The sequence below is a fragment of the Silene latifolia genome, chromosome 7 (genome assembly GCF_048544455.1).
Source record: "Silene latifolia isolate original U9 population chromosome 7, ASM4854445v1, whole genome shotgun sequence".
Classification (NCBI taxonomy): domain Eukaryota; kingdom Viridiplantae; phylum Streptophyta; class Magnoliopsida; order Caryophyllales; family Caryophyllaceae; genus Silene; species Silene latifolia.
This window is the reverse complement of record NC_133532.1, coordinates 55,340,658-55,355,727: the sequence shown is the minus strand read 5'-3', so window position 1 is coordinate 55,355,727 and position 15,070 is coordinate 55,340,658. Positions and strand designations below refer to the sequence as shown.

Genomic DNA, 15,070 nt, shown 5'->3' with positions numbered 1-15,070 from the left:
AGATTGTGACACCCTAAAAATTAGCGATAAGTTAAGGCGTAAATTCTACGGAAAAACTGACAGGATATGTTTGTAATTGGTTCAACTAGACAAAACCTGTAATTTCAAAAACTTTCCTAAACCAACCACAAACATTTCCAACATTCCCAAGAGGAGGGTGCCAAAACCTGCAATGCTAATGAACTAATTTACATGCCATAGCTAACGATAAGAAAATATAATAATACAACCCAAAGAAAAAGAGGGAGACATATGTCCCTTCAAAATATATACAAAACCAAAAGTCTAAAGGTTTACTATAAAAATAGCCAAAACTAGGTCCAAGGTTCTCTTGCTCACTAGCTCGTCCGTGAACCCCAACTAAGCATCAAGTACCTGTCAATCGCATTTTATACAAACACGAAAGCCACAATTCAGTGGGGAGTAACTTCGAGTCCTCCCAGCCACGAATCGTCATATTTAATGTAACATGTAATGAAACATGTAAACAACATGATAAATAATTCAATTATCAATTATTCTAACATATGAGTCCTAATCGACCAAACTAAACTATCATGTGAAACATATAACAAGCAAGATAATCCAAAATTTATCAATTGTAACCTAGCTTACATCTCACCTATTACAATTCATAAAATTACCTTACAAGAAAGGGCAATATATCAAAGACAGGCATAAGTTCTTAGCACCGTCAATAGTCACTCTGTAACTCGAGTCTATACCACGAGATAGGGAAGGTAATCGAACCGGTATCTTGGCTCAGCGGTTAATATTAATAAAACATGGCCAAGACACAACACAACCCTAGCCTAAAATCTGCGCAGACCTAGACATGCGGATACACACCACCGCACCCAAGACCCACAATTTTTCTAAAACAAAGTGAGTACCCTAAGGAGTCCACCAAAGGGTTGGCTAGTACTTAAGCTGACCACTTACTATCAAAATAAGTAACGAGGTCATGCCCCAACTTGGATATAAATCCACTAGTCAGGAACACAAAGGCTATTAAGCAGTGAACATATACTCGTCAGAGACTATAAAGACCTATCTATGACAAACACAACAACAACCTGCAAGAGATATTCACTACCCATTCCAATTCTAGCAATTTTAACAATATTAAAGGCTTTAGGGGAATCTAGGGCCATTTTTACAATATAAGAAGCTACTCAAATCAACTAACTACACATGTGAAACATAAATATAATAAATGGCCTAAAACAAGAAAAAGGCCGATTATCCAATTCATATAAAACTTCATCCAACCGAATTTTTACATGCAACCTGACCTGCGACAGTGCGGGTTAAATTGCGGTGACCAATCACTCAATTAACTGACATCGAATCAGTCAAAGGGACTAAGGCTCAGTTTTCGGCACAATCATCAAAACATTACAATTATAGTTATATAATTCATTTTGAGCCTAATCGTTATAATTTCATTTTATAATTTACCCTAACATGTACAACTACCAATATAAACCTAATTTTTACCATTAACATAATTTTTACTACTAATACGATTTAATTTAAAAGTGTACTCATATGTAATTTATACTAACTATAACAATAATGATCCCGAAATGACAAATATTGCATGAAAAACCGCGACACAAGCAACGGGCTGACCCGGGCCAGCCGTGGGCCTGCCGGGCTGCTGCCGGGCCTGCTGCCGCCACCCCCACATCTCCATTTCTCCATTTTTGTTCAGTATAAGACCGTCTGAACCATAATTAATCGTTCCCAATACTAACATGTTAACTAAAACTAACAAAAATACATGGATTAAACATGCATGCAATCATTTTAACATGTGAAATTAACTACTTAATTAAAAATCACAAAAACATACAAAAATCAAAGCATGTGACGATTTTTCGTCGAGTAACTCGAAATATGTTACCTTAAGCTAGAAAATGAGCAATTAGCACCTTAAAACCCAAACCCTAACAAGCAACTATCCGCTATCTTCGACAATATACGAGTCCCCAAACTCGTCTTCCAATTCTTCACCTAAATAAACAATAAAAACACATTTATAAGTATAAATACCGAATTTGTGCCAAAATTCGTCTTAAAACAACTTCAAGAAAACTGAAATTAATTTATACCAGGTTGTAGATCTCGACGAGAGGATTCCGGAAATATAAATTATGCAAAAATCCGACAAGAAACGAGAAAGATGTGATGATTTTAGCTTGAAATTGTATAAAATCGTGTTTTGGAATAGTTTAGAAGGAAGAAGAAGAAGATGAACAAAAGAAAATCAGAAAAAGAAAAGGGAAGGGGGAGGGTGCCGCGGGTAGGGAGAAAGGAAAGGAGGGAGACGGGTTTAAGTCGGGATTTTACGAGTCGGTTTTGGCTCGTTTCGATAATAATTAGAACCGCTTGTCAAATGCAAATTCCGACAAGACCAAAGTTCTTAAACACGAGATTACAAGAAAATTGAATACTCATACGACCCATTTCCAAAATCGTTTACCCAATTTTCAAAAGAGTTGTAATTTCCCCCCCGATACACCCTTATTTCGAAATAAAAAGTTTTACACGGTTTAAACTATTTTTAAACATTTCGAAACTATCAAAATAAATACTTTACCTCAAAATATAATAAAATTATATTTCTTTGAATTATTTTTACTTTAAATACATTAATATCAAATTTTATTTGATTACTAAATTATTTTCGAAATATATTAACGGTCCGAAATTACGGGGCGTTACAGAGATGATTCAAAATCTCAGTCCGGGTTCGTCTTCACTCTTAATGGTGCTGCGGTCAGCTGGAAGAGTTCCAAACAGAGTGTTGTAGCAGATTCTACTACTGAATCTGAGTACTATGCCGCTTCGGAAGCAGCTAAGGAAGTGATATGGATGCGTCAATTCTTACAAGGACTTACGATAGTTCCTAGTTCGAATGACCCGATCACCATCTATTGTGAGAATAGAGGTGCCATCTTCCAGGCTAAGGAGCCAAAGTCTAGCAACAAATCTAGATATGTACATCGAAAAGCTCACCTGATCCGTGATTATGTGGAGCAAGAAGAGATAGTGATTGACAAGATAGATTCGGATGATAACATCGCGGACTCTCTCACTAAACCGTTGAATTTTGATAAGCATGAAGGGCACGTTATTTCCATGGGAATTAAACGTGTTCCTGAGTTGTAGTAGTTAATTATGGATTTGATACATTATCTTTTTTCATATACTATTTATAACTTCATCGTTTTAATATAATATTTTGTTTTCATGTGGATTGTACTGACAACATTGAACACCACAAAGTGAACTGAATTACATTTTATTTTATTTGGTCCGTAATCGCCCATATGAGCTGATAACTCTGGCTATTATATTGTGCAGTCGATTGATGGTGGGTTCAACGAGCCATAAGTCAAACGGTTGACTGATCGATCACAGATGCGAGATTATAACGATACCTCGTAGGACAAATTTTTGTGACAACGTAATGGAGTCCTAAATGTTTAATAACATTCGGTGCCAGGTCGTGGATAGGACATCCATTGTGTTCCTAGAGTGGATTCTTTTGACTATCGACTATCTCTTGAGATTAAGGCAGTTTTTGGGTGACTTTGGTTTCTTTCTCACGGTCTGCCGTAACTGGAGGCTAAGTAGATTTTTTCTGGGTCATTTCATACTGTGCTTATATCTGCAAGATTCGAGTTGAAGAAAATAAGCAACCATTATCAGGTATAGTTATTTCTCAGGGCCACTCGAGGAGTAGTAACTGAAATGCATGGTGTAGATACCCGGTATCTGCTGAGACTCTGACAAACACCCGATGATTATCGGACTACAACATGTTTTGGAATCGCGGCGTTTGATCGACAGTTTGTGTACAACTTTACGTCAGAAAACTTAAAACGATTTTGAAAATAAAACATCTCAAAACATTTCAAAAATACCTGGAGTGTTTAATGCACGACGACGGGGTCGCAATGACACTAACTAGAGTCAAAACCGACACCGGACCAAAAACCGACTCAAAAATTCAAATCCCGACTCCAACAACGAGTCAAAACGAGTCAAACCGAGTCAAACACAAAAACCAAAACATTTTAAACCTTCTATGATAAGATTTCCCGGATTTATGTTTGGTCAAGTACCAAACATATGACTACAAATCCTAGGATAGAACAAATCATGATTGCGTTTGTTGTGAAAGTGACAACACAGCTCGAAGACCCGCGACGTGGCTCGCGCCTCTTTGAGCAGCCCAGGTGGCCACGTCCCTCAAAACTCACACAACCACTCATTCTCCTATAAATACCCCTCAAATGCCACCCATTTGAGACTTACGCGAGTGTCCGCCCCCTCTTTTCTCCCTTAAAATTCTCGACTCGAGTTCTTAAGTCACAATCCGACGCGTATTTACGACCTACCGATCGTAAATACAAGCCTTACACATTTTTTGGTACCGTCATCGTGCATTAAATCACTTGTCCGACCACTTTGACCACTACACAATCACTAAACTTTTAAAACACTCTTTTACTTACCATAACGGTTTTAAACCGAGTTTTTTCCGATCAAACGAGTTGTTACACTTACGTCGGTCACTCGCCATAACCAAACATGTAAGTATGAGGATGTAAAAATCCTCTTTTATTATGTTTTCATTTGTTTCATGACTTTAACATGCTAAAACATGCATAACATGAACCAAAACATGGATTAAACGAGCCAAAACTGATTTTTGGTCTGAGGCAGAAGCCCCTTGGGTCGCGAACAGGCTCGCGCCTAAATGGGGTACTCAGACCAGAGATCAACCGTGTTTGTTCTCGTCATTTCCCTTAATCCATTTTTCATATTTGTAATCGGTTTTTACCATTTCAAGTATTTTCGAAACCTTTTTATTTCATTTCACATGTTTTAACCATAAAGCATTTTTCACCCTTGGTTCTTCATACCATGACGGTTAAATCCGTGTTTCGGTGATAATATTTGGTTAATGACATTTAAAAGGTATTTTAAAGCCTTTTATTTTATTTCTTCATATTTTCAAACAAACATATTAGTCACCAACACGAAATCATCCTTGGTTCTACATACCATGCCGGATTTTAACCCGGGTACGATGATGAGTATCAACTAATTACATTCAAAATGGACTTAAAAAATTTAGTCCATAATCATTTTCAAAACTATTCATGTCAAGTTTGTCAAATCGAACCCGACACCGAATATTATCAAATAATGATGATTATTCAAGTCTAGTTCTTCAAATCAACAAATGCGGTCTAAACGACCCTTTCAAATCAAACCGGGTTCAAATACCCATTTTCAACACGTTTTATAACGTTTTCTAAATAGTCAGAACACGGCATACAACCGTTGGCTAACCCGCGCCTCAAGCAGGCTCTCCATTTCTCATTTTCAAAACCAGAGGGAGGCCCCTTACACCGCCGGCTGGCTCGCGCCTCTTTAGCCGTCAGTACATGGGCTGTTCCTTCCAAAGATTAGTCTAGGACGATCCCGACTCCGGTTAACCCGGATATAGGACGGATCAGATGACTATTCGATTATTCAAAACCATATTTGCAAATGCCATACTAAGACAAATGGATCATGTTATGCACCCTAAACCTAATACGGTAAATGGATGTTTAATTTCCGTCTTGCATGCAAATCAATCATTAATCCAACTCGACATCTTATACTTGATACTTGGATTAAATCAACCGACTTAGAAAGCTCTCACATGTTAGGTTTAAATTATTGGATGCGCATTCATGCATTTAAACCGTTTTATCAACTTTTGCATTCAACCAACCAAGATCGATCAGTAGAGGCCGCTAAATGCGGGCGGGATTGGGTGTCTGATTAAAGGGCTTTCCAATACGTACCTTCACCTCTTACTCAGAAACTTTGGATAGTGGACGACCTTATCCAGGGCGTACGAGAGTCATTCTAGAGATAGGATGCTAAAGAGGGACGATTTCCTTATCTTTAGTACCTATGTCAAACACTGCTTTGTGCTTCAATTTGACTGAGGTATAAAGTGAAATTCGAACGGGTTCCAGGCATCCCACAAATGCTTGGTGGCGACTCCGAACATCTCTAATCGTTTCGAGACCCTTACCGAGACGAAACCGACCGATCTAAAACGATCCGGTTGAAAGCATTTTTACGCCGCCGAGCGTGGCTTTCAAAAGACCGCTGCATGTCCACAGATTGGCTTGGCGTGCAGGTGGCCCGTGACTACGGATTGGTAGGTGGCCCCAAATCCACAGACCGAGACGTGGCCCATGTCCACAGATTGGCGACTCCGCTGGGGAAAACTAGGACACTTACGTCTTTGTGATCCCTAGATGGTTAGACTCGAACGAGGTCTTGGTTGGGATGCATTAATTGATATTACGGTCACGGTCGGGTTCCTTGTCCGGGCCCTCAACCTAACCCTTTTTCGACCAATTGGCTCGTCTCGTCGGCGTGAGTTTTCTCTTCCCCGCGTTTCGAATCCCGATTGAGTCAAGCATACCGTTGACGTTACACATTTCTGTTTCGTCAAAGAGCTTTCATCACTTTCGAGCACGAGGCTAGGGCACCCTCCTTACACATTTTGTTTGGATTGGTATCCCTCTCGCAAATCGGGGTTTGATTGCTTGGTGTGTAACCCACCCTTCTAAGCCAAAACCCGTGTCAGCATGATGCATAATATAATGAACTGTGAGTGCTTATGTGCTATCTGATCATAAGTCCTTCCGTGTCATTTTCAAACTTTCAAAAACACATTTTGCACCGTTATAATGGCCATTTTAAACCTCGGTCTTTCGCCGACCGATGGACGCCTTTCTAGGCCGTCATAATGACGATTTTCAAACCCGTTTTGTATAACCATTTCAACACGCCTTTCTAGGTCGTCATAATGACGATTTTCAAAATCTGGTTTTTATAACCATTTCAACACGCCTTTCTAGGCCGTCATAATGACGATTTTCAAACCCGGTTTTTATAACCATTTCAACACGCCTTTCTAGGCCGTCGTAATGACGATTTTCAAACCCGGTTTTCTACAACCATTTCAAATCACCTTTTTACGCCGTTATAATCGCCGCGTCTAGACACGGATTTTAACCCGTTTCGCGCCGACAATGGCTTTCTTTCAAAATCCGAGAAAAGCACACACCCTTTTCTCGAGACACTTTCGGGATCCCGAGGACCATGCACCATCTCCGAGACCTTTTCAAATATTCAAACCCGATTTTCAAAACATACAATTTTGAATTTCAAAACCGTCTGGGGAAACGATGTACTGTTTTCCGAGCCGACTCAAACTCGAACCGTCTTTTGCAAATAAACTTAAGACAACCCTTTTCAACTGATCGGCTTGCGGAGATTTCTATCTTCGGAAGCCGCCCTTTAAAGCGACAAAGGAATCTTTTTAAAAATTCCTATTTTCGAGAACTTCAGTCCACCATTCCAATTCCGCCTCGTGTCTATCGAGTCAAAGCAAACGTACTTATGGGTCTTTACTTATGAGTAGTCTCACCACGAGACCCGTCCAGCGGCGTCACGCCGTCATGTTGGACTCATGTCAAAGGTTCGGTCAAACACCGTCACGTCATGAATCGAGTCAGCACCGAGGGACCACACACGGTCACCCCGTCTTGTTGAGTCGATCTTTGTCTCGTCCTTTGTGTTGTCTGCGTTCAGTCGTGGAACCGTGTCGGATTGAGTTATAATGTGAGCCGTTTTTCTGCCTCAGAGCCATGGCCCCGTCTTCAACTTCGTCTGTCAACCACAACAACAATGATAACAACAGAGATGTCACAACTGATCAGCTAGCCAGCCTACTTACCGCTCTTATGGTCACCCTGGATCGCGTCAAGACCCGTATTGACGCCCTGGAGAACAAGGAAATTGGGGAACATAATACCCCACCTCTGACTGAAACTGAGAAAAGGCTGAAACTCCTGGAGGAACAGCTCCTAGCCAGGGGTAACAATATCCACCTTGAGAATAACCGAAGGTTCGAACCTGTTGGGGACCAGTTATCTGACAACTTCACCCTGACTGATGTGCCTAAGTTCAAGGGAGTGGAGGACCCACTCAACCACATTCGTGCTTTCAAAGACTACATGGCCATTAAGGGGGTCAAACAGGAGCTCTTTACCAGGATCTTCCCATCCTCTTTGGAGCCGATTCCTCGCCAATGGTACTACTCCTTGGATCCGAAAAACCTTACCACTTGGGATGAGATCGCAGTTGAGTTTGCCAAACAGTATGCCGACAATGTCGAGATCCAGGTCAACACCCGTACTCTCGAGGCGCTAACCCAAAACGACAAGGAAGGATTCACTGAGTTCCTAACCCGTTGAAGGAGGGTGAGTACTCAATTGGTCAGTAAGCCGAGTGAATCAACCCTGGTGGAAAAATTTGTCAACAACCTCCGCCCGGTTTATGCCAACCTGCTGTGATATCAGAATATCAAAACTTTTCAAGATCTGCAAATTATGGGGACACGAATTGAAGACGACCTCTGAAATGGTGTCTTAGCAAAGACCACTGGCAGGGGTTATCAAGGATCCACCTCAACCAGATCTCGCCCTTACGGTCAGACAAACAAGATTGATGAGGTCAACCTCGTCGAACCATCTGCCAAGAAAACTGAATGCCCCCAGAGAGTGTTCACCAACATAGGGTCGACTTATGCAAGTGCCTTGAAAAGGCTCATGGATAAAGGGAAGTTACAACCGATCGGGCCCGCCCCGGACCCGGCCGACGCCAAGAAGTCCCGATTTTGGAACCCCAACGCCTACTGCCAGTATCATCAAGGGAAGGGGCATGATACCGAAAATTGCTTCAAACTCAAGCACCTCATTCAAGACATGATTGAGAAGGGAGATTTGCCTATACCCCCACCAACTAAACCGAACAACAAGACGAATCCCTTGGGAATTCACGCCATCTCCGACGATGAGCCGACCCTGGACTGCTCTGATCTCATCTTGCCAATTGACGACGAGGTGAATGTTCTGGAAAAGGATCCTTCAGACGGAGTGTTTGTGTTTAGTGCTGCCACCATGCTCACTATGTTTCAGCAAGTTGAAGAGGCCATAGCCAGCCTGAAGGAAAAGTATATCTATATACTCAACATATTCATATATGTTTTATGTTAATTTGTCATAAAATTAAATGGTGATCTTATGCATGCAAACAATAAACAAGTTAAGGAAGAAATCTCCATCTTACATTGGAATTTCGGTTTATTTGGGCACAAGAGAGATCTCCTTCTCTCTTGTTCTTGTGCTCTCCTTGATGGATGAACTAGGATCCAAGTATAGGATCCCTCCCAAAGTAAAATACCCAAGGTAAACTTCTTAATAAAATTAATATTATGTATACTAGAACAATATTAATTTAGCATAAAAATGACCCAAAATAAATTGATTTTGGTCTCCTAAAAACCGGTTTAAGAGAGGAGGAAGAGGAAGGTTTTTATCTTTCTAAAAATTCTTATTTTTAGATGATGAATGAATTAATTATCCATGTAAACATTATAGAGAATATAAGGTAAATAATAGAGCAAAACTCTTGGCTTTGCTCCATCAAAAACCGGGTAGAAGGGGGGAAGAGAAGGGACCAATGCATGCACTAGTTGTTCTTCACAATAATCACTAGGTTTTGCATGGCTAGTCTATTAGGGAATGATTATGTTTTCCACTAATATAATCAACACAATATCATCCTAATACTCCCTTTAATTTCGGTACATTTGTAAAATGGAATCCATTTTATTTTTGTCAATTTGTCAATATGTCACATGTCACATGTCACATAAAATTGTTTTGTGTTTTTAACATATTAAAAATCAACGTATTAATAAAAATACGTCATATTTAGGTTCAAGGAACGACCATGACTGCTAATGGAAATTCCATTTTCATTTAAATGAATAACCTACGTTTCTTGTTGATTCGATGTGTATCTTTTAATACTTATCCAACATCTATTGATGTAATTGGATTCATCATAGTCCATTTTCATCCAGAATTGAAAACTCAAATCTTCCTCTGCGAAGGAAGGTATTAGCTCTCATTCTTCAATGAGTGATGAGTTATAAACTTTTACAAGATGATTGCTCCCACTAAATTCTATGTCTTCACATGATAATTTTTAACTCCCACTTGATTCGCAATTGACTACTCAATTGAGACATTTCAAGAATTGGAATTTATTGCTTTGTCAAGTTATTAAGATAAAACCATATATGTTCCCATCATATCCTTTCAAAATACCTATTTTGAAGTGGTCTCATTTTTAACCTTATGGAAAGAGATTTTAAATCTCTAACACATTCATTTCATAATGATGTGTGGCAATGCCATTTATTAAATATAAGTAATATATAATACACGTCCTTCAAAATATCCCTTTCAGAAAGAGGTTTAACCAATTCATTTTCATAATGTGGCTAAGTAATGACTTTTGCGTGGTTAAAACTTAACTTAGCAATTTGAGGATATCGGTATATCAATCCTTGCAACCTCTAGTTATAAATATGGTTTATTACTAGAATGTTAGTTTGATTCATTTAGGCTCTTAAGTAAAGTTGAAACTATTGGTCAAAATTTATCATAAACTAGTCAATTAAGACTTTACATTAGTCATTCTTGTTCCAAAAATTTCTTTCTTTTGGTCTCCTCGTGTAGTTATCTTGAGAACATACTCTTATGATTACTTCACTTGGTCTCTTTAGTCATATAGAACTATTTGAGACCATAGATCTCATCTATTGAGTATACTGTATAAATAGATATACCTCCATTCAAATCATTCTTCCTTGCGTAGATCTCATTTACACAAGTACACAAACTTATCTTGGTGTGAGTTGTGTCCTCATTTTTCTCCCACTCTATCTTTAGAATAAATACACTATAGATTCAAAGATAGCATATGAGACACAAATAATGATTTTGAAGTATAAGGAGAATTATCTCATAGGTTGACTAATAGTTTTAGATTTCGTAAGTGTACTTGGTGATTGACATTCCTTTAAGAGAGTTCATAGACTCAATATCACTTTATAAATGATCATACACAAGCCTTAAACATGTGGACATATAATGAATCCCATCATTATAGTTGTCTATTAGATCACTTTAAGTGAATAATCATATGTTTCTAAGAGCAAGCATTTAAATACGAATTTTAGAACAAGGATAAAATGATAAAACGGGTGACTTGGGTTGCAAACCAAGCCACCATTATCCAAAATACAACCAATTATCCAAAATACCTTTCCATGTCAAACACAAAAACTTAAAGGTTCTAAAATCCAAAACATAATTAAAATAAGACAATAAAAAGCGAAGCTCCATGAAAGCTATTCCTAGCTTCTTGATGGTTTCTCAAGCTTGCTTTTCTTTTCCCTTGTCTTTGCTTGGTGGAGGCCCTATTTACAATAAAAAGGGAGATACATTATCACAACTTTGTATCACAATACCATAGTTGAAATAGAAACATAAAAGAAAGGATAGTCATTTACCTACTGGAGTAATCTTTCCAGCCTTAATATCACCAAGGTATTTGGAACAATTTCTTTTCCAATGTCCAACACCATTACAATAATGGCATTTATCAAGAGGACCCTTCTTGATTTTTGAAGTGCTAGCTTCATAAGTCTTAGCTTTGGTGAAAGTGGGAGCTTGCTTCTTACCCTTCCTCCCATTCTTCTTGAACTTTCCCTTGCTTTTGGTGCTAATGTTAAGCACATCCTTAGGTGGGTTCACATTTAACCCCATGTCCCTTTCCGCTTGCACAAGTAACTTGTGCAATTCTTCAAGAGACACATCCTTGTCTTGCATGTTAAAATTCACCCGGAATTGAACATACGCTTTGACTTTGGATAAGGAGTGTAGAATCCTATCTACAATAAGTTCTTTGGGGATTTCAACCTTTTGAATCTTCAAGGTCTCGACAAGCTCCATAAGTTTGAGCACATGAGGGCTAACCTTTTGGCCCTCTTTGAAGTCGAGATCAAAGAATGCCGCGGCCGCCTCATATTGGACGATCCGCGGAGTTTGTGAAAACATTGTCACAAGCTTGGAGTAAATCTCATTAGCGGTACCCATCTTAAAGGCTCTCCTTTGGAGATCCGCCTCCATCGCAAAGATCAACACGTTTTTCATTGCGGCGGACTCCTTATGGTAAGCCTCATATGCTTCCCTTGTGGCGGCGGTCGACCTAGTATTAGGTTCGGGTGGAGAGGCCTCGGTAAGGTAACGAAGCTTGTCGTCACCTTGGGCGGCTAATTTGAGTTGGGCATCCCAATCGGAGAAATTTGACCCATTCTTTTCAAGTTTACATCGATCCATGAAGGATCGGAGCCATGATGAATTAGCGAGAGGCATGGCGTTTGGGTTTGGTGTAGCCATTTGTTATGAGAAAAAGAAGTGGTCTACAAAACAAAATAGAAGGAGTAAAACAAATGTCGTTTTAATAATAATACTCATAAAAACTAATTTAAACAAGTTTTATTGCATTTATCTAGTGACCTCTACCCAACTTAGATAAATGATTCCAAGACCCAAATTCATATCGACTTAGGCACGGTAGGGCCGATTCATCCTTTATCAATATAACTCGATGGATTAACGTTTAATCGATTCTACTTTTAGAACTCTTGGTTGATAAAATTACTCTAATAATTATCTATAGCCCGGAACACATGCGACTACGGTCACGAATACTTCCGTTGAGCTCAATCCAAATTTCGAATAAATGTGTCCATGATCCAAATCCACATCAACTTGGGCACGGTAGGGCCGATTCATCCCTTATCAACATGAATTCGGTGGATAGACATTTATCACCCACTTCCCCTACGTAACAAGTTTTGTACCTCGGTAAGGCCGAGTGCACTCCCTCGCGAAATAGGTTTTCATGGTTTCTACTATTTGGTAAGGCTATGTCTCAATTGATTATTTTAACGAGAGGTCATGTCAATTTATTATCTATCACGTTTTAAGTGAACTAAAGCGGTGAACTACGATAATTCTAATTGACACGGTCGATAAACTCGATAAAAAGACAATGCATGTTTTAGTTATGGCGATTTAGCGATGCATGCGACATATAAATAAAATGCAAACATAAAATAAATCCTAGTATGGCCTTCCTAAAATAGAAAATCTAATTAACTATTACATATTCGGAAACCAACTCCATTGGTCCCTTGAACTTCGGTTGTGGCACGCATCTCGAGGTAACACCGTCTTTATGTATCGCCATCTTGAAGAAATCCGTCTTTGGGAACTCCGAAATAAATAAAATTACATAACAAATTACATAATTTCCTATTATACATTTGTAACTAAAATAAAATAAATCTATTAAATTACAAAACGGTGATACGAGATCACAATAAATTACAACCGAATCGATATTCCCATACATTTCGGGTAATACCAATTAAAAACTAAGGCCATACTAAGTAAAAATTACATAAAATAAAATTACATAAAATAAAATTATGACAATCATAAATAAAAATGCAGCATTATTATATGTATGAACATGCCCAATTTTATGCTAAATCGCCTTTAAGGAGCCAATATCGTATATTACACGGTTTTTACGGATTTGCGTGATTCAACATTTTAAAATCACAAAAATTACATAAATTCATATTTATGTATAAGTTAATCACCCTAACCTCTTAGGACTCAAAATTTAGTCTTCACTAATTATTTGACCATAATTAACTCATATTTCTAAAATTTGTTCATTAATGGACTTAAAATTATAATAAAATGCTATAAACTTCAAATAAATCACAAAATTTCAAATAAATTCAAAATTTGAAATTTAAACTCATGAACATTCTGGAAAAATACCATGACACTCATAATGTTCAAAAATTAGGTTAAAATATTTCGAAATTTATCCGGAAAAATAATGTTGCGGTTTATCGGTTTTAACAAAAATAATCATAAAAACATGAGAAAAATTATATTCATCAACTTTTCAATTTTATATCTGAAAAAGATAATAAAATGCAACATATGAAGTTTTTCCTTAGTCATGGAGTATGTTTTATTAATATTTCACTAATTAAGTCACTATTTATGCTATTTTTCTTCAAAAAATCATAAATCATGCATAAAGACTTCAATATAGCCTATTATTTTACACACATCTTGTAAAATTTCATGTGACAACATACTAAATTTTTATGACCAGATTCGAAATTTATCTCATATTAACCTATTTTTCATCTAAAACCGATTTTAATAATGAAAAATCCATTTTTCGAGCATAAGAAGTCCAAAAATTATGAAAATTTACAGGTAATCTCAAAATAATATATGTAATAACATATCCAAAAATCACTGGAAAATACGAAGTTTAGCTAATTTTAGTCCAAAAATGACATTTTATTCATAAAATCATATTTTTAATGCCATTATTATATAAGATGAACAATAAAAATCCATAAAATAACCAAAATATCCTAAAAACATTTTAGGACCAGAAACTTAACATGCATAAATTTATTTCGTGATATTTCATAATAACACAAATTAAACAAGTTTTATATGTTAATCGTATAACTCGGAAAAACTATAACCGATTTGCATGCAAACAACCAAGGCTCTTGATACCGATTGAAGGAAAAGTATATCTATATACTCAACATATTCATATATATTTTATGTTAATTTGTCATAAAATTAAATGGTGATCTTATGCTTGCAAACAATAAACAAGTTAAGGAAGAAATCTCTATCTTACATTGGAATTTCGGTTTATTTGGGCACAAGAGAGATCTCCTTCTCTCTTGTTCTTGTGCTCTCCTTGATGGATGAACTAGGATCCAAGTATAGGATCCCTCCCAAAGTAAAATACCCAAGGTAAACTTCTTAATAAAATTAATATTATGTATGCTAGAACAATATTAATTTAGCATAAAAATGACCCAAAATAAATTGATTTTGGTCTCCTAAAAACCGATTTAAGAGAGGAGGAAGGGGAAGGTTTTTATCTTTCTAAAAATTCTTATTTTTAGATGATGAATGAATTAATTATCCATGTA

The 15,070-nt window shown here is 37.6% G+C and overlaps 1 long non-coding RNA gene across 1 annotated transcript; it reads right to left on the bottom strand.

The window, feature by feature from the left end:
* Window positions 1-200: 200 nt before the first annotated feature.
* LOC141592176 (uncharacterized) lies at window positions 201-2,271 on the bottom strand. Its single transcript, XR_012521080.1, has 3 exons — window positions 2,118-2,271; window positions 1,910-2,019; window positions 201-375 (listed from the first exon to the last, which is right to left on the bottom strand). It is a non-coding gene; the product is annotated as an uncharacterized LOC141592176 (long non-coding RNA).
* Window positions 2,272-15,070: the final 12,799 nt, after the last annotated feature.